Genomic DNA, 20,422 nt, shown 5'->3' with positions numbered 1-20,422 from the left:
ATATATACATATATAATATACATACAATGTATACATATATATACATTTATATATACTTTTTGAGCATTGTTTCTATTTGCATTTGGCAGATAGGTAGCTAGACAAATAGGTAATAGAAAGAAAAAGAATAATTGGCCCTATCTCTGACTCTTGGATAAATACATAATATACAGTCAATCAGCTGACAAATATCCTTGCTTCAATACTTCCGTAAGTTTTAAATTTCTTATCAAAGCAAGGTCATTTCTTGTCATAAGACTGGGTTGGCCTCAGACTTTTAGAAATGCTGTTTTATACTTTCTTTCATGATATATTCCTCCACATCATTAATTGCTCATAATATTCAGTCATGATCAGTCTTTACCACCTGCAGTCTAAGGATCTAGATTAGTGTTAGGTACCTCTCACTTCTTTTGGAAAAACACCAAGTGTATATCTGAAAATAGGTTATCTATTGTGCAGCTGGCCCTGTTACAACTCCCATTTCCATCTTGCATATAGTCTTATGTTGAATTAACAGAAGAAAAATGAACATTAGTTATGTAAATTAAGTATCCAGATCTATAGTTTGAAAAACAGCAGTGCCTTGAGGATCCTTAAATGTATCTTCTTGTTTCATTCATTATGATTGGAACAAAGTGGAGAGATGAAAAAGGTAGATCAATAATCCTGACCTGGTTTTATTTAAAATTTTGATTTATTATATTAACCATGGATTTTTCCAACTAATTTGATTTTTAAAAATATTTTATTAAAGTATTGCTTATCTTGACATCCCTTAAATTATGCATCCAAACCAAGTACTTCACTGGATTCTCCCTTGTCCAGCCTTCCAGCCTTGACATCGACAAAGTTGTTTGCTCAAGAATAGATTTTTTGTTTTAATTTAATGACTAAGGTTGGACATATTATTTTCCATGATTTAATGCAACCACACTGTGTATCATAGATATACCACCTTAGTTTGGTAAGGACAATTATTTGTGTCTTTTTTCCAAATGCAGGTATACAGTTTGGAACATTCTGTTGCTATAAGTGACACTCATCCATTACCGGTGGCTCAGACGGTAAAGCGTTTGTCTGCAATGTGGGAGATCTGGGTTCAAACCCTGGGTCGGGAAGATCCCCTGGAGAAGGAAATGGCAACCCACTCCAGTACTCTTGCCTAGAAAATTCTGTGGATGGAGGAGCTTTGTGGGCTACAGTCCTGCTGCTAAGTCGCTTCAGTCGTGTCCGACCCTGTGTGACCCCATAGATGGCAGCCCACCAAGCTCCGCCATCCCTGGGATTCTCCAGGCAAGAATACTGGAGTGGGTTGCCATTTCCTTCTCCAGTGCATGAAAGGGAAAAGTGAAAGTGAAGTCGCTCAGTCGTGTCCGACTCTCAGCGACCCCATGGACTGTAGACTACCAGGCTCCTCCGTCCATAGGATTTTCCAGGCAAGATTACTGGAGTGGGGTGGGCTACAGTCCATGGGGTCACAAAAAGTTAGAAATGACTGAGCAACTTCACTTCACTTCACATCCATAAGTGTGGATTTGATACTTCTTTAAACTTAACTCATGACCAGTGTGAAATTCTTTAACCAATTCATGATTTTATCAATACTGCCATCGGTGAATAAAGAAATCTCATTTTGATATGAATAAACTCTTTCAAGTGAGTATGGGTGGAGTTGTGAAATACCTGAAAGGCCAGAGAGACATCAGTTAGAGCACCACTTCTGACTGAGATTTGGTTTTTTTCTGTGACATTTTGTTAGTATCACATATTTGCAATCCAAAATTAAAGATTTTTCCAAAAAAATTCTGTAGTGTTTCCATTAATCTTATATAATTCTTTTATCTACTACAAAGAATATCATAATTTGACAGACTTTACTAAAATATTTTCCAAGAAGGTGCAATTGAACATGAAAATGATATGGCTGAATGGGAGTCCAATCTGAATGAGGCCTGTCGTTCTAAATAGAGGTACTCATGAATCAGAAGAAAATTAGTGCTGTCAATATTATGGTCAATGTAGAGAATGTAGTCAGAAAATTTAATAGAACAACTTTCTACATTTTACAAATTATACGCACAAGCTCAGTGTAAGTAGGACCCATTAAGCCTCCACATAAATATTAAATAAGTGAGAAAGAACTTCATGTTATGATGCCTTTAAAATAGAGAATAAGGGGGCCAGGATCAGCAAACAAAGACAAAACATTTTACATTTCACATCTGAATTGTGGTTCTAGGTATTCACACTCTACTTATATTCAGTTGCCAGTAAGAGAGCATTCCATAGCTATAGTACCCTGAGTTCCAAGGATACAAGCACATTTCACAGTTTTCAGAAACTTGATAATACATTAATGGGAAAATTGTGAAAAAAGAAAATAATAAAACAATTACATGGAGTATCAAGAACATGTGGTGTAGAGCTGTGGTTATATTTATGATGTATTTTAAATATGCTGATAGATTAATAAAGATATTTATATCTTTGCTAAGGTCTTACTAAAAATTAAAGATAAACATATTTGAAAAAAATCTCAATTATAAATTTGAAGATAAATAGTTAAATACTGATCATCTCCTATTTGAAAGCATCTCTAAATCAACCTGCATAAATTCTAGGAAATACACAGTTTTCCAATCTGATCTAAGGAAACTATGAAATGTATTGAAAGAATGATTTTTTGTTTTATAACATGAGTCGGCTGCATAAAAGGCATTCATTTTTGATCATGAAAAGTACTCTGAAGTGATTTCTGGTATTGTTGCACAAAGATGTTAAAAATTCAAACTTTACTTTTCTCATCTTGTGATCACTTTGATTTCCCAGTACTTTGCATCTCCCTGTCTCTACATCATCTTATCCTTAATTAAGCACACATAACTAGTGCTAATAATATATGCTAAATCTTGGAATGTATATTAAGTTCATTTTCCTCAAAAACTCATGGGCTTAATAATGCAAGTATTCCTTTAAGAAGATGTCTGGAATATATTTATCTTCACTCCAGAATTCTCTATACTTTTGGCAATGTACATTAGATAGTAAGAAACATTACCATATCGATACCTGCTCAGCACACTTGTGGCTCAGTTGGTAAAGAATCTGCCTGCAATGTGGAAGACCTGGGTTTGATCCCTGGGTCAGGAAGATCCCCTGGAGAAGGAAATGGCAACCCACTCCAGTATTCTTGCCTGAAGAATCCCATGGACAGAGGAGCCTGGCAGGCTACAGTCCATGGGGTTGCAAGAGTCAGACATGATTTAATGACTAAACCACCACAACCACAGCACATGAAAATATTTCCAAATGTAAGAATTCAGCCAAACAGGAAGAGAATTTCCATTTTTTATAGTCTTCTTTTTATAGTCATTCTAGTCGATTCAAGACTTCAGACATGAGGCACCATAAAGCTAACTGAGAGACTGAAAAATGAAGGATTAGAAACCCAGAAAAGGACTTTTGGATTTCAGTGTCAAGATAAAGAGGTAAGAAATGTAATAAGCAAGAATAGGAGAACTTAATTAAACTTTATAATAAGGTCAACTATGATAATTTCTACTAGTGCCTAAAATAACCTGAATGTGTGAACTGATCTGTACTTATAGGTGCTCACTCTTTGTTTTGAAGAGAGTTACAAAGTGAAAAGAAAAGTTGGCATTCTTCCATGATTTGCAGAACATAAAGTATATCCTAGTATTATCCATTCTCCCAAAACATATTTCATGTTTCATTATCATAGTTATTTTCTTCTCTCTGGCTGGGTTATTTTAATATTCTGTTTTCCCTTGGTAATTCTGTTTATTCAGAACTAAGCTCCGTTCTTCCAGGAAGCCTTCAGGAACCCCTCCAGACTACAACACATTCTTCACTTGTATTTTCTTCCACATCAAGCATATTGTTTTAACTATCCTTTTTTCATTGTGCTTGGCTCAAACAAATAAACCCCATGTTCATGAAGGGCAGGGGCCATGGTTTTTCTATTTTGTATCAGCAGCAACAAAAATCCTGATTCATAACAAGGGAGCAATAGATGCCACTTTAACTCCTTCATTTATTTATTCAACAACTAATGCTATTTCAGATATTTATTGAGAGCAAGTAATGGGCTAGGTGCTATGTATGAAGAGATAAAGGTTCTTCTAGACCAAGACCTAGGACACTCTAGCTTTTAGTGGTTGTTGTTGTTTTTCAGTCGCTAAGTTGTGACCAACAATTTGTGATCCCCATGGACTGCAGCATGGCAGGCTTCCCTGTCCTTCATTATTTCCTGGAGTTGGCTCAAATTTATGTCCATTGATTCTGTGATGTACTCATAAGAATAGCTTATCAAGTGCCTTCTCTGTTATAAGGCATAGGCAGATATAGTAGTAAATAAACCAAAGTCCTCCCATTGAAGGACTGGGGACCATAATAATGTTGGGTGCCTTAAAACAAGAGTATTGGCGGTTGTCATTTCAGGTAACTTTGTCAGGAAAGTCTCCTTTTATTATAATGACATTGAATAGGACTTAAGATGTATTGGGAAACAGTGTAATAGGAAGAAAAATCACAAAATCCCTAATTTGAGAGCATTCTTGGAATATTTGGGGCAAAAAAAAAGCAAGTGTAACTGGAGGGAGCAGAGTCTTCCATGGTTGAAGGGAGCCTCAAGGTCAAATGGTGGTTGTGGCTGGAGCTGGAGCATTTGATTTCTGAGCTCCTACAGTTACTGCAGTTTGCATGCTGAATAAGATGAAGTGCTGGATTTTGAGCAGCCTAGTGTCACTGTTGATTTTTGCTTTGAAAGATAATCTAGAAGATGTGAAGATGTGCAAGTAAAGGATTCTCTGAGAATCAGTTGCAATCCTAGTGTTAATCTCCATGGACACCTATAGCCAAACCTGAATGTAACTTATTGAGCACTGATTACCACAATCTGGCTGGGGTCTGAGTCAGGCCAAAGGTAATCTGTATTTGTTATCTGTTTGTCCTCATGGTTTCTGTTGTGTCTTTAAAATAAAGCTTTCCTTGTTCACATCACTGTGGCTTTCCTCTCTCTTGACCACACTCAGACTAACACACTGGGCCTTGGGGTTCTCTGCATGTTAGGTTATCCAAAAGGGCTGCCTTGGGATCTCAGTGTCTTAAAGAGATTTTGATCAAGCTGCTTTATTTTTCACTACTTTATTTTCTTTCTCTCCCCAAGAGGTACTAGGGCAGGCTAGAGAACGATCAAAGCAATCACATCATGTATTAAGTCCCTGATTATAAGTTTTCCTCACCAGTATTTTTGCACTTTGCCTGCCATGACCTTTTTCTGGAAAGGCTCTTTTTTTTTTTTTTTCCTTTCTTAATGATTCTTGGTAACCCAGATGGGACTTACTCGTAGGGTATACGCAGCTGAGTTTCTATTACTTAAGATTCCAAATCTATGTGATTTTGGAAAATTGTCAAGAAATAAGCACACGCACAGTGAAGTGTTTTGAAATCATTCAATATATTAAATATCTAATCCCAGATAATACATTGTTTGATTTCTTTTGTTTGTCAACCTAGAGCCAGAAAGCATCATAGAAATCATGTTAAGGACAAATTTGTTACCCCAGAGGACCAAATATAATTATCCTTGGTACTTAAGGAAGTATATCAACTAAATTAAAGGCTAAGAACAGCAAATAGCTTTACTGAATTTTCTTAATACTCTGTGGAGGGTTTGTCAAAATGCTTCTCCTTAATCCTGATTTGTAAAAAGCTATAGGGAATTTGAACTCTTCAGGTTTTTCAATATATTTGATCTGTTTACATGGAGGACCAACTCACTCTCAGTTATGGGTTAGAATTTCTTAACAGAAATTACTTAATAGCTGAATAAACATCAACATCAAGGGCATAGAATGCAACACAATTAGCATAATTTTTCAAATTTCTTTCAGTATTAATGAATTATATAAACAAACATGGAGAGTATTTTCTTTCCTTTTGATTAACGTTGGCTTTTACAAAGGAAAAAGCATACACAAAGTCATTATTCAATAATTTTAATAAATAACATTCTAAAAGAATAAAAACTATATATTTATATGTGCTTAGTCACTCAGTCATGTCTGACTTTTTGTGACCCCATGGACTGTAGCCTGCTAGGCTCCTCTGACCATTGGGATTCTCTAGGCAAGAATACTGGAGTGGGTTGCCATGCCCTCCTCCAGGGTGTCCTCCCAACCCAGGGCTCCCACATTGCAAACGAATTCTTTACCACTAGTGAAGCATATATATATATATATATATATATATATATATATATATATATATATATATATGTATATAATCACATACATTTATATATGTGATTTTAGGGAGCCATTATCAATTAAGTTTCTATAAGAGAAATATAGGGCTTCCCTGGTGGCTCAGATGGTAAGGAATCTGCTTTCAATGCAGGAGACCTGGGTTCAATTTCTCGATTGGGAAGATTCCCTGGAGGAGGGCATGGGGACCCACTCCAGTATTTTTGCCTGGAGAATCCCCATGGACACAGGAGCCTAATGGGCTACAGTCCATGGGGTCACAAAGAGCTGGACATGACTGAGTGACTAAGCACACACAAGACAAATAAAAACAAAAGCCAATGTAGAATTTCTCTGAGATTATTTCCAAATTTATATGTGCATCACTTAAGACAGTCAAATTATGGGCTCAGATTAACAAATCAAATAGATTACTATAATAGAGATATTTCGTGTGAATTTAACTCAAAAGTGGTAAAAAAAAAAACACTTGAAATTAAACCTTACTTTTCCTGTAACTACACACATGCACATACACACACTATATATAATAAAAATGAAACCAAATAAAAATTTTATAAAGAAATAAAAATTTCAGGGAAATTCGACATTGATTTTTATTTTTATTTCTCTTATAGGAACTTAACTGATAGTGGCTTCCTAAAATCACAGAGAATTTTTACTAAATATTACTAAATAGTAGCATATACTACTGTATTTTTTTTCCAAAGTTCTTATCCATAGACATGACCTGATTGCCTAGATCTATAAAGAAGAGAAGAAATATCAAGTTACTGTTTTACATTTAGTAATCTATTCTTAAATGTTTATGCAGTAATATAGCATTGGAGTAATGAGCAGACAAGAGCTTGGAGGCACCTCATAATTACGATTCTAGAAGCCTCTGTGTACTCCCTTAAAACTTTCAGATTCTCTGAAGCTTTGATTTTGACTGGCTCTTCTTATGCCCTTGATAAGACATACACAGGTTATAGATTCATTGTAGAGTCCTCATTCTACACAACACAATTTTTTTTAAATGTGAAGGAATATAAACTTCATCTGATAAGAAATCCTTTCAAAGACAAACAGTCAAAAGGAAAGAAAAACGTGTCAAATAGGCAGTAGCTATGACTGCATAAAGCATTGTTCATTTAAAGGCATTCTGGCAGATTCAAAAAGCCTTCTAAAAAAGCTCTCAAAGACATAAAAATGATTTCTGAGACATCTGAGTCAACTGTCCTGTACTTTTCTCCAAATAAGAAAGAGAGAGAAGAAAATACAGGAACAGAGAAAGAAAGCCTAAGAAAGAAAACGACACTTTCATTTTGAACAGTGTCTTTTATTATTCTTTTCGTCACCTTTGCAAGATTCCTGTTATTTTCTGTTCTTTTCATGAGTGGACGTGAATTTATAAATCCAGATAATATGTAAAAGGATGGAGAGGTCCATATTAATAGGATGTCAGTGGCACTCATACTGTTGACTCAGGGAAGAGAGAAACCATGGTACCACTGGCTGAGTATTACCTGGAACCTCAGTGGTCTTGTCTGCTTAGAAATGGCTCGATTTTAAGTGAGCTGAGACTTTTGTATGAATGGCCTTCAGGAAAACCTATTCAAGCAGTAAATGAGAGTCCTGGAAGAAAACAATGCATATTGAAATTTGGGCAAGTTGGGAGGCATTTACTAAGACAAAATGTGGACAGACTCTAGTGAAACCTAAGGGGTTGTGCTATTTCCTGGAGCTAGTAATAGTAAGGCACCATTAGTACCTTTGGTTTAAAGGAGCAAGTTGTGGAAACCATTACCAAAGCATGGAGAGAGGGCTCCCTGAGAAGCACTGTGACTCCTTCTTAAGTGATGCTCATAAAAAGCTTGAAGGAGGAAAGTGAATACATGGATGTAAATCACCAGCCTCACTCTATGCTTTACTCCAATTTCCTGCTATGCTGTCCTTCCTGAGAGAGAGCAGCTGCTGCTAAGTCCCTTCAGTCATGTCCGACTCTGTGCGACCCCATAGACGGCAGCCCACCAGGCTCTGCCGTCCCTGGGATTCTCCAGGCAAGAATACTGGAGTGGGTTGCCATTTCCTTCTCCAGTGCAAGAAAGGGAAAAGTGAAAGTGAAGTCGCTCAGTCGTGTCCGACTCTTCGCGACCCCATGGACTGCAGCCTACCAGGCTCCTCTGTCCATGGGATTTTCCAGACAAGAGTACTGGAGTGGGGTGCCATTGCCTTCGTCGTGAGAGAGAGCAGGGAGGCTTATTTGCATAGTCTGTATTGATCAGTGTCGTGATCTGTATTGATCATAGAGCAGGATAAAGAAACGTGGAAATTTGGGTCTAGACTAAAGGACAAGTGTGAGATATCCAGCAAGGTTAGCAATAATGGCAAGGAATAGAGGAGATACATTTAAGAAACAGAGAAGAGAAAGACATATTTTCATGGGGAAAATACAGGAGTGTGGAATGAATCCCAGAAAACTTTGCTTCTTTGGTTTTATTGTGACTGTTGTTGCTGATGAAATCATTTGTTTCAATGAGTCCTTTTTGTCCCCGTTTAAGTGGAAGATACTTTCTGGAACACGTTGGACTGGAATAGCTGGGACTGGGGCCATATCATATCCTTGTTCTGTTCAGTGTGGTAGGAAAGTCCCCAAGTTTTGGAAATATGTGTGCTCCCTAAGTAAATTTCAAAAGCAAAGGCAGAATCAAAAATATATAAGAAATTTTATATTTATCACACAGGATTTTCAGGACTGTTTCAGTTATCTCTGGAGAAGGAAATGGCTACCCACTCCAGTATTCTTGCCTGGGAAATCCCATGGATAGAGGAACCTGTTGGGCTACAGTCCATGGGGTCACAGAGTCAGACATGGCTGAGCAACTTTCACTTTGGTTCTTCACTTCAGATATCTCTAGATGTGTAGCAAATTAGCTGACAGGCGGTAGCTTAAAACAATAATTTTTATTTGTCATGATTCTGTGAGTTGACTGGTCACCTGGGCAGTTCTTTTGCTCCACATGATAGAGGTGAAGTTGGTCATGTGGTTTTATCAACTGTGAGCTCAGCTGAAGCTGGAATGTACACAGTGGCATCTTGTCCTCCATGCTCTCTCACACTTTGGTAGTCTAACTTGTGTTTATTACATAATGTAGACTGGTTTATAAATGGAACATTCCAAGAAGATAAGACCCAAAGTGGAAGTGTCTATTAAGCCTCTGTTAACATCATATCTGACAATGACCTTGGTCAAAGAAAATTGTGCAACCAAGCCCAGAAGCAGTGCAGGAAGGACTGTAGGCAGAGGGCATTATTCACTGTGGATCATTGATGTAGGAATTGAAAAAAAAATTGTTTAAACAACATGATGTCTTTATACTGCAACGTTTTACGAGTGCCAATAACTCTGATTTACATTGGATATGAAAAGAAGAAAGGTTAAATTCATGTGTTCAAGTACTTTGCAGTGCCATGAATGAGAAAGGTACTTTCAGAGAAGTGCTGTAATAGAAGCAGAAGTGTTTGGAGAAATCTGAAAATGGAGCCACAATCTCAGTCTAGGGTTTGGGACGATGGAAATGATTTTCTTTCTTTCTTTCTTTCTTTTTCTGTGTCTCTAGCTTTTTGTGAGTATAGAAGGAATAAAATCAGGATAGTGCAGGAAAGTGATGAGAAACAATGTGGTAACATGATTGTTTTCTATGTGTTTGGGGAATTGTAAGAAACTTTGTCTGAATAAAAAAGAGATTATATGGAGTAACCTGAACATGACAAGGAAGATCAGTCCAGTTTTGAAAATGTTAGAGATGCCCAGCTTCTGTGTCATATAAGAGAAAGACACATCAAATGTCTGATTATGGAAGACAATGTAAGATACATGATATTTCCATTAAAGAATATCCAGATTCATCATATAAGATATCCATGGGCTATTCAGGTAGGAGCCGAGCTTGTAGATGCTGTGTTTGTGAGGAAGAGAGGTCAAATCTTAGTGGAGAGGAGCCAGTGTTAAGACTGGCTTAAGTCAGGCTTAATAGGTAATTGCACTTTGGATCTTATCTTCTTGGAATATTCCATTTAGAAACCAGTCTGCGTTATGTAAAAGAGATATCTGTGCCAGATCAAAGGAATGAAGCAAAGAAGTAATACTAATCATGAAAACAGCTAATGGAACTTTGTTATTACAACTGATATAAATCATGGATACAAGCTTAACCAGGGGCTTATCAGCTTCTTTTAAATATTTCTAAAATTTAGGATCCTCACATTAATTTGGATTCAATTGATACCTATTTTAGACTACTGCTTTAGTAATTAAATCATGTATGCATTCACGCTAAGTCACTTCAGTATTGTGCAATTCTTTACCACTCTATGGACTGTAGCCCTCCAGGCTCCTCTGTCCACGGAATTATCCAGGAAAGAAGTCATTCCCTTCCCCAGGGAATCTTCCCAACCCAGGGATCGAACCCACATCTCTTATGTCTCCTGCATTGGCAGGTGGGTTCTTTACCACTGGTGCCACCTGGGAAGCCCGTAATGTACAATGTATATAAAGTATTAATTGAACTGCTTACAGAATGCAAGCAATTAATAAATGGTAGGAGCTGTTATTTTTATCTATATAATTTACTAAATACCTCATTAGACATTTTATTATCATTAATTCTAACCTCCAGTGATACCCTACAAAGTACATATTATTTTTATTGTATATAAACGAGTATTGGAGACATTAATTCCTTATCCAAATTCACAAGATGAGTCAGTGGAAAAATCCCCACTCAAAGTCAGGTTCTCCTAATTTACAAGGCTGGTCACTCTTAGATTCTGCCATAATATTGATAGTATTGAAAAATGATACTTTATTAGGTGTAAATTATCATGTAAATATGAATGATTTCATCATTTCATCACCAGTTCTCTCTAATTGCTGGCTCTGTTTTTACCAAAGAAGACATCTTAAAGCTGGGATACAAAGCTTACAGAAAATATAGAGGGGACAGAGGTTCCTGGGCTTCCCAGGTGGCTCAGTGGGTAAAGAATCTGCCTGCATTGCAGGAGACACAGGAGATTTGAGTTCAATCCCTGCGTCAGGGAGAACCTCTGGAGGAGGAAATGGCAACCCATTCCATTATTCTTGCCTGTGGAATCCCATGGACAGAGAAGCTTGGCAGGCTACAATCCTTTGGGTCACAAAGAGTCAAATACGACTGAGTGACTGAGTGCGCATACACGCACGGAGGGTCCTGGAATAAAGGAATTATTGCTTCTGAGTATATTTAATTTAGGATATCTGATAATTCCTTTTGGAAATTAATAGCGTGCCTTTGTAAACATAATTCTGAGTTAATGAGGAGCCCATTAAAGAGAATATACAGAGCAGATACAAAAGACCTTCAGCACATGGGCAGGAACACTCCATAGGGTACAGTTCATCTTCTGTGATACTGAGTTGAGCACTGTGGGGGTGAAGGTCAGCATTGGCCTGGACATGCTCCATGAGAAGTGTAGAGCTGGCGGGATGGCTTAGGGAAGGACAGGACATTAAATACATACAGTGTCCTTTGGAGAATCCATCCCTGCCTCTCCTTTCCCTTTCTTGATGTCTACCCCCAAGATAGTAACCCTGGTCTTGGTTTAAAAGATCCAAAGAAAGACATAGATGATTGTATTATCATTTCCTGAAGCTTAGAAAGTGAGAGATCAGGACATCAAATGGTTTTCTCTTGCTAATGTCATAATGTTACTTCATACTTTGTGTTGTAATTGATTTTCATTGAATTCTTGGAATAACCTAGTGAGGAAATGCCTGTTACATCTCACCCATGTCTCTTTAAATACCTCCTCTCTCTCACTTTTTATTCTTCAGCAGCACTGCTGTTCTTCAGAAAAAAACCCACGTGTATTCCTTCCTGAGGACCTTTGACCATACTGCTCTCTCTCCCTGGAAGCTCTTTCCCCAGTGTCTGTGAAGATAAGACTGTTCAGGTTGCCGCTCAAATGCACCTCTCCTCCAGAGTTCTCCTTGGTGATTCAGTTTAATGGAATCTCTCCAGTATTATCCATAAACATTCTTTCAATTGGTCCTTTTGCAAATGTCTTCATCCAACAGATCACAGCCTGAAATTCATGTTGTTTAAATGATGTCTCTTTTCTATTATTGTTACTTCCCCATATTAGAAGGTAGGGTACATAGCATCAGAACCTTGTTTGTCTTTCTCTTCTTAGTACCATCGGTATTTAGATACCTGAGAACTTGACATAATGGTAGTGACCAGTGCATACTTGTTGCACAAAGGAGTGAATTCTCAATTTAGTTGCTAAAAAAGAAGTGGACCCAAAATAAAGTTAGATGTGTTCCCATAGTTTGGGAAATTTTTCCAGTGAAGAAGCAAATAATATTTATCTGGGATTTTGAGAGCTTCATGGATTATGTTACAACTACTCAAAATTACCAGTGTAGCATGGCTGTATTCCAATAAAACTTTACTTACAAAAACAGACAGCAGGCTATATTCACCAAACTCTATTGTAGAATATAGAAATAAGGCCCTGATATTTGTGTATAACCCACAAGTATGGGATCATCTTGAGATATGTTGTGATAAATGTGTATGTGATGAGTCAAATTTTGTCTCATTTTCTTTTGGCCTATATCAAGTAGCCAAATACATACAGTATTTTAGGTTTAAGTGGCTTGTTTTATGAACTAGATTGGTGAATCAAAAGGAATATGATACTTGTTTTCATAAGTAAAACACTTAATAAGTGAATTGAATTAACAACACTTAACCTACATTTGTCTTTATTTCTCTTTCATATGCTCCTATCCTAGCTCCTAGAGAAATTTTTAAATGTATTTTGTTCCTAATATTATAGTTTAGAAGAATTATTTAAAACCATGTATAGATTATGGTTTAAAATCACAGTTTCAATAGAATAAGAACTAGAATATCAACAGCATGCCATACTATCAGCCTACACAATTTTTTCTTCACATAAGTAATTACTGTGTATTAATTTGTTTGTCTCCCTTTACCTGGCTTCATGTTTAAAAAGAATTAAACCTAATAATGTCACAGAACACTATGAAATAATTGGGGAAATTATTTCACCTCATTAAATAACAATGCTACACCAGTGACTCAAGAAACACAAAGCTGCTGTAACATAATTTCTATCTTCTGCTTGAGTATATAAAAATAATGCAGAAAACATAGTAATAGAAAATTCCAGAAAACAACAGTTTTGAATTTATTTCTGATTACCTATGAATTATATTGTAATGTTGAAATTTGTTTGAAATAGTCATCAAATATTATCATTGAGTGGGATGATAAAATTTAACAAGTTATTCTATGTACATTGAAAATTCATGCTTCAGTATCTGCTGTTTCCAAAATTTTATGCAGGTATAATTTTACTTTTCTTCAGAAAGACTATTCATCTTGGTGATTGATGACTGTGGATTTGGATGTCTCTCTGTCATACTGCTAAATGTTATCTTTGACACCAGCATGTTTATCTTTTATTTACACATTATAAATATGTCTTATTTTCTGAAATTCAAAGAATATGCCATTTGATCCTGTCTATTATTCATATCTGGATGGGGAAATATTCCCTAGGTTTGGCCCTCAGGAAGATTGATTCTTTTAACTGAAAACCTGTTGTTTTGCCAAATAATTTTTTCATAGGTCCATTAAATAGTCCATTAAATGACAATAATTCATATGCATTTCAGTTAGGACTTAAATCTGCCAGATGGTTTATAGCACAGTTGACTTCAGCCATTTAGAATGTTATTCATAAACATTTGTCATCTTAAATCTTGTCATGAATCTCTTTCATGCAAGTGTTTTTCTTTGTAGGAAATCATTACATGTAGGTTAGTTACATGGCACTAATTCTTTACGAGCTACTTCTTCCTTCTACAAGCTCATTAGTTTTTCCTTTTTCCCTAAATAGATTTGCAGAATAAAGCCAAAGGTCTTTTATAAAAGCACTGCCATGTAACCTTTGAGCTAGTTTTATATCACTTGTACTAAAATAATTAACTATGACCTCAAGAAAGCAGAGATTTATAAGTAATAGAAATTAGATTTTTGAATAAGAGTTAAATCTCATATTTACTAAAAAGACTGTATAATTGTGTTAAATCCTTTATAAAAATGTGCCATTTAGAGAAAAATACATCTTCACATATGGAGCAACCAATGATTATATATGTGACATCAGTTAATTATACTATTAAAATCTGAGGCTACTCTTAGGCAAAGTAAATGTTCAGAATGTTAGCACCTGCAACTTCAGTCTCTGTGTTGCTGCTACTAAGTCACTTCAGTCGTGTCCAACTCTGTGTGACCCCATAGACGGCAGCCCACCAGGCTCTGCCATCCCTGGGATTCTCCAGGCAGGAATACTGGATTGGGTTGCCATTTCCTTCTCCAGTGCATGAAAGGGAAAAGTGAAAGTGAAGTCGCTCAGTGGTGTCCGACTCTTAGCGACCCCATGGACTGTAGCCTACCAGGCTCCTCCATCCATGGGATTTTCCAGGCAAGAGTACTGGAGTGGGGTGCCATTGCCTTCTCCGCAGTCTCTGTGTTAGCATACACATTTAGTGTGTAAGTCAATATTGTCAGTGAAATGAAATGAATTTTCATGGAAAATGCAGATTTGTTGATTATACATCAAGTAAATTTACTATCATAAAGTATGATTTTATTAGCATCCTGAGACACTGAGTTAAACTATTAATGTATATAATGCTATATCATGTTAAATATGACAGCACACATAGAGTGTGTGATTGGTCAATTCATAGCCTAAACAGTATTTTCAAAGTCAGTATATTTTAAGATGGATATTCCACATGTCTATTAAGAAAATGTTGCATGAATATATAGAATGTGTACCTGTAAATGTTCAGAGACATATGCTTGAATGTAATATAAATATTATGTTTATTTTGAAGTTGGAGTAGATCAGCTCTATTAAAATCATGTAAAATACTATATTTAGTGATGAGATAAAATACACTGTAATTATTTTTTGAAAGGATATTTGAAATTCTATAACATTGCTATAAATAGTTAAATTTTATTATGCATAAATGTGGCCCAGGACCAAAATTTATTTTTTAATTAATTTTTTCCACTTTGAGATATTATTGTCATGTAATATAGGTAAACTTAACATATACAGTGTGATGATTTAATATATGTATAGATTGCGAAATGGTTACCATAAGTTTAGTTAAAACCTACATCTCAGATGGAATCACTTTTAAAGTAAGTTAATTGGATGTATAGTTCAATATATTGCAATTAGTTCATTGTTGAAGTTTTATGACTAAATGAATTGAGAAATGGCTCACTAAATCATATAGCAAACCAAGAATAGTTGATGCTTTTTCTACATGTTAGCTATCAAAAGGAGTTTTTTTGTGTCTAAAATGTGTTTATGTGTACAAAGAAATTTCAAAAACAAAACATAAGCTGAAAATATGATACATTATTCACCCTTATGTCTAGACCCTTTATCATGCTTCTAGTTCAAAATACTTTAGATAGATTCTAGAACAATGTTAACAATTTCCAATATTCTGTGATGTTTTCAGCAATATTGGGCTTAGACAGTTGTATAAGCTTTAAAAATGGAGGTGTGTTAACATTCAATTCAGATTCTTTTTTGTGGTAAGAAAATTTTCAGAACTCATAAAACAAAATAAAGGACTATCATATATTACAATGTATCCTCTAATCTTAAATCAGATACAATGAAGTATTGTAAAAGGTCCGTACAGTGATTAAATATTTATGTGGACATGTATATGTTACTGAAGGTAACATTATTAAGTTCTTTAAATAAGTCACATGTTCAGATGTAAGAATGCAAAAATAATGTTAGGATATAAACAAATAGATGCATTTTAAACAAGTTGCAAATAACAGATGGCTTTTTATTTACTTTTTATCCCATCTCCACAGAAGAATAAGATACATCCTTCATTTTTCATTTATCTAATGTGTTTAATCTCATTGAATTTCTCTTATTATTGTGGCATGATGCTTGGGAGTTATTACTAAAACAGAGCTTGTTTGAATTTATAATCTTCTACTCTCAAGACTTACTGTGTTCATAAGAGAAATTTACAACATATAGGCACCCACCTCCTTTTGTTCTCTATTTTACAGAAAGAGAGGTGCTAAGACTTGCAGTATCTCCCTATATTGTACATAGCTTCATCATACCCCCACCAATTGTACAATATACAATTAATTGAAAGGAAAATATGATTAGGGAAATCATTCTTTTAATTTCCAGTTCCATTAGTGGGCAAATTGTCTTTTTCTATATCTCTTTAGAGACTCATTTCCATGTAAAGGAAAAAAAAAGTTAGATTAAAACACTTTCAGAAGACTTTCCAAATAAAGAAAAAAAAATACATCTATTATTCACTGGGGGAAAAAAGTATGGAAAATGATTTTTCTGTGTAGTTTGTTTTTTAAGGTGAAGAGAAATATTTTCAAAAAGCAACCCTCCCCCAACTTCATCTAATAGCTCTTTGACCAGAACAGGATCTTGTGGGCACCACTAACTTCAGGGGCAGGGTCTGGTAAACAGCAAACCTGTTCATGGAGATGGCCATTGGACAACACACAGAGAAAGTTTGCTTAGTCAACCAAACAGCACAGCACTTCACATCTTGATTGACTACAGCCCATGCATCAAGTCAGTGTCTAAACACTCTTTCCTCCAGGACTTGTCTCTTGACTTTAGATCTGGCAAGGCCCTCTCTTCTATGCTTCCCGTATTACATTAGACATTCTTATTCTGTCATAACATTTCTAACAGCAATTTTAAGAACTAATTTGTCAACATTTCATTAGACACTAAACACGATGAAAAGACTGTTGTTGCTCATTACTAAAGAGCTAGAGCAAAGCACAAATTGATCACAAAACAACCATTTAAGACATGTTTCCCAGAAAAGAATGAGGGAACTAAAAATGAATGAACAGCTATTTAAAATACTTGGAACAACTTCAGTTCAGTTCAGTCGCTCAGTAGTGTCCAACTCTTTGCGACCCCATGAATTGCAGCACCCCAGGCCTCTCTCTCCATCACCAACTCCCGGAGTCCACCCAAACCCATGTCCATCGAGTTGGTGATGCCATCCAACCATCTCATCCTCTGTCGTCCACTTCTCCTCCTGCCCCCAATCCCACCCAGCATTAGGATCTTTTCCAATGAGTCAACTCTTCGCATGAGGTGGCCAAAGTATTGGAGTTTCAGCTTCAACATCAGTCCTTCCAATGAACACCCAGGATTAATCTCTTTTAGCATGGATTGGTTGGATCTCCTTGCAGTCCAAGGGACTCTCAAGAGTCTTCTCCAACACCACAGTTCAAAAGCATCAATTCTGCGTCTCTCAGCTTTCTTCACCGTCCAACTCTCACATCCATACATGACCACTGGAAAAAAACATAGCCTTGACTAGATGGACTTTTGTTGGCAAAGTAATGTCTCTGCTTTTCAATATGCTATCTAGGTTGGACATAACCTTCCTTCCAAGGAGTAAGCGTCTTTTAAATTCATGGCTGCAATCACCATCAGCAATGATTTTGGAGCCCAAAAAAATAAAGTCTGACACTGTTTCCACTATTTCTCCATCTATTTCCCATGAAGTGATGGGACCAGATGCCATGATCTTAGTTTTCTGAACGTTGAGCTTTAAGCCAACTTTTTCACTCTCCTCTTTCACTTTCATCAAGAGGCTCTTTAGTTCTTCTTCACTTTCTGCCATAAGGGTGGTGTCATCCGCATATCTGAGGTTATTGATATTTCTCCTGGCAATCTTGATTCCAGCTTGTGTTTCTTCCAGCCCAGCATTTCTCATGATATTCTCTGCGTATAAGTTAAATAAGCAGGATGACAGTATACAGCCTTGATGTACTCCTTTTCCTATTTGGAACCAGTCTGTTGTTCCATGGCCAGTTCTAACTGTTGCTTCCTGACCTGCATACAGGTTTCTCAAGAGACTGGTCAGATGGTCTGGTATTCCCATCTCTTTCAGAATTGTTCACAGTTTATTGTGATCCACACAGTCAAAGGCTTTGGCATAGTCAATAAAGCAGAAATAGATGTTTTTCTGGAACTCTCTTGCTGTTTTGATGATCCAGCGGATATTGGCAATTTGATCTCTGGTTCCTCTGCCTTTTGTAAAACCAGCTTGAACATCTGGAAGTTCATGGTTCACGTATTGCTGAAGCCTGGCTTGGAGAATTTTGAGCATTACTTTACTAGCATGTGAGATGAGTGCAATTGTGCAGTAGTTTGAGCATTCTTTGACATTGCCTTTCTTTGGGATTGGAACGAAAACTGACGTTTTCCAGTCCTGTGGCCACTGCTGAGTTTTCCAAATTTGCTGCCATATCGAGTGCAGCACTTTCACAGCATCACCTTTGAGGATTTGAAATAGCTCAACTGGAATTCCATCACCTCCACTAGCTTTGTTCGTCGTGATGCTTTCTAAGCCCACTTGACTTCACATTACAGGATTTCTGGCTCTAGGTGAGTGATCACACCATCGTGATTATATGGGTCATGAATATCTTTTTTGTACAGTTCTTCTGTGTATTTTTGCCACCTCTTCTTAATATCTTCTGCTTCTGTTAGGTCCATACCATTTATGTCCTTTATTGAGCCTATCTTTGCATGAAATGTTCCTTTGGTATCTCTAATTTTCTTGAAGAGATCTCTAGTCTTTCCCAATATGTTGTTTTCCCCTATTTCTTTGCATTGATCACTGAGGAAGGCTTTCTTATCTCTCCTTGCTATTCTTTGGAACTCTGCATTCAGTTGGGAATATCTTTCCTTTTCTCCTTTGCTTTTCACTTCTCTCCTCTTCCCAGCTATCTGTAAGGCCTCTTCAGACAGCCATTTTTCTTTTTTGCATTTCTTTTTCATGGGGATTGTCTTGATCCCTGTCTGCTGTACAACGTCACAAACCTCTGTCCATAGTTCATCAGGCACTCTGTCTATCAGATCTAGTCCCTTAAATCTATTTGTCACTTCCACTGTATATTCATAAGGGATTTGATCTAGGTCATACCTGAATGGACTAGTGGTTTCCCCTACTTTCTTCAATTAAGTCTGGAACAACTTAGGCACTTGCTAATTTTAGCTTCTTTCCTTTTTGCTCTATTTCTTTACCTTTTCAAATTTATAAAACTTTGAAACATGGAAAAGATGAGATTTGAAGAGCCTAAAAGAACTTTAAGTGGTATCTAAGGCATATTCATGCATATTCGTGTTCATTTGCTTCAGTCATGTCCAACGGTTTGCCATCCCATGAACTGTAGCTTGCCCAAACTCCCCTGCCCATGAGATTTCCCAGGCAGGAATACTGAAGTGGGTTGCCATGCCCTCCCCCAGGGGATTTCCCAACCCAGGGGTCAAACCCCTGTCTCCTGCAGTGCAGGAGGATTTCTAGCCACTGAACCACCAAGGAATATGTAGAGCATGCTTGGCAGTAATTTGGATTCAGAATTCACTCTTTTTAAGTTCTAGTTTCAAATCTTACTTAAGAGGTAATAGAGGTACCTAGCTTATAGGGAATGGCACCCCACTCCAGTACTCTTGCCTGGAAAATCCCATGGACGGAGGAGCCTGGTAGGCTACAGTCCATGGGGTCGCTAAGAGTCGGACACGACTAAGCGACTTCACTTTCACTTTTCCCTTTCATGCACTGGAGAAGGAAATGGCAACCCACTCCAGTATTCTTGCCTGGAGAATCCTAGGGACGGCGGAGCCTGGTGGGCTGCCGTCTATGGGGTCGCACAGAGTCGGACACGACTGAAGCGACTTAGCAGCAGTAGCAGCTTAGCAGCTTATAGGGTTGTTATAGAGAATAAATGAGATAATTCAAGTTAAATATTGATTAGTATCCGTATAATACCAGATAAGCCATGAATATACATGAGGTCAGTTATTTTTAGCTTTTAAGGCACATGTCTATTAAAGTAGACCCAACAGTGTGAATGGACTGCTTGCCATTTCATCATAATTATATTGACATTATTTATCTAATAAATCTGACTTTCTCTTTTCAACTTACAAAGCTGAACAACTGAAGTGAGGGT

General features: G+C 36.8%; 1 long non-coding RNA gene across 1 annotated transcript in view; it reads left to right on the top strand.

Moving 5' to 3' along the window:
* LOC145507376 (uncharacterized) overlaps positions 1-20,422 on the top strand; it is a 283,843-nt gene that overhangs the window by 73,647 nt on the left and 189,774 nt on the right. The gene's annotated exons all lie outside the window — the stretch shown is intronic.

This window comes from Giraffa tippelskirchi, chromosome 5, assembly GCF_054371585.1.
Source record: "Giraffa tippelskirchi isolate mGirTip1 chromosome 5, T2T-mGirTip1v1.2.pri, whole genome shotgun sequence".
Taxonomy (NCBI): domain Eukaryota; kingdom Metazoa; phylum Chordata; class Mammalia; order Artiodactyla; family Giraffidae; genus Giraffa; species Giraffa tippelskirchi.
This window is presented reverse-complemented; position numbering and strand designations above follow the sequence as displayed.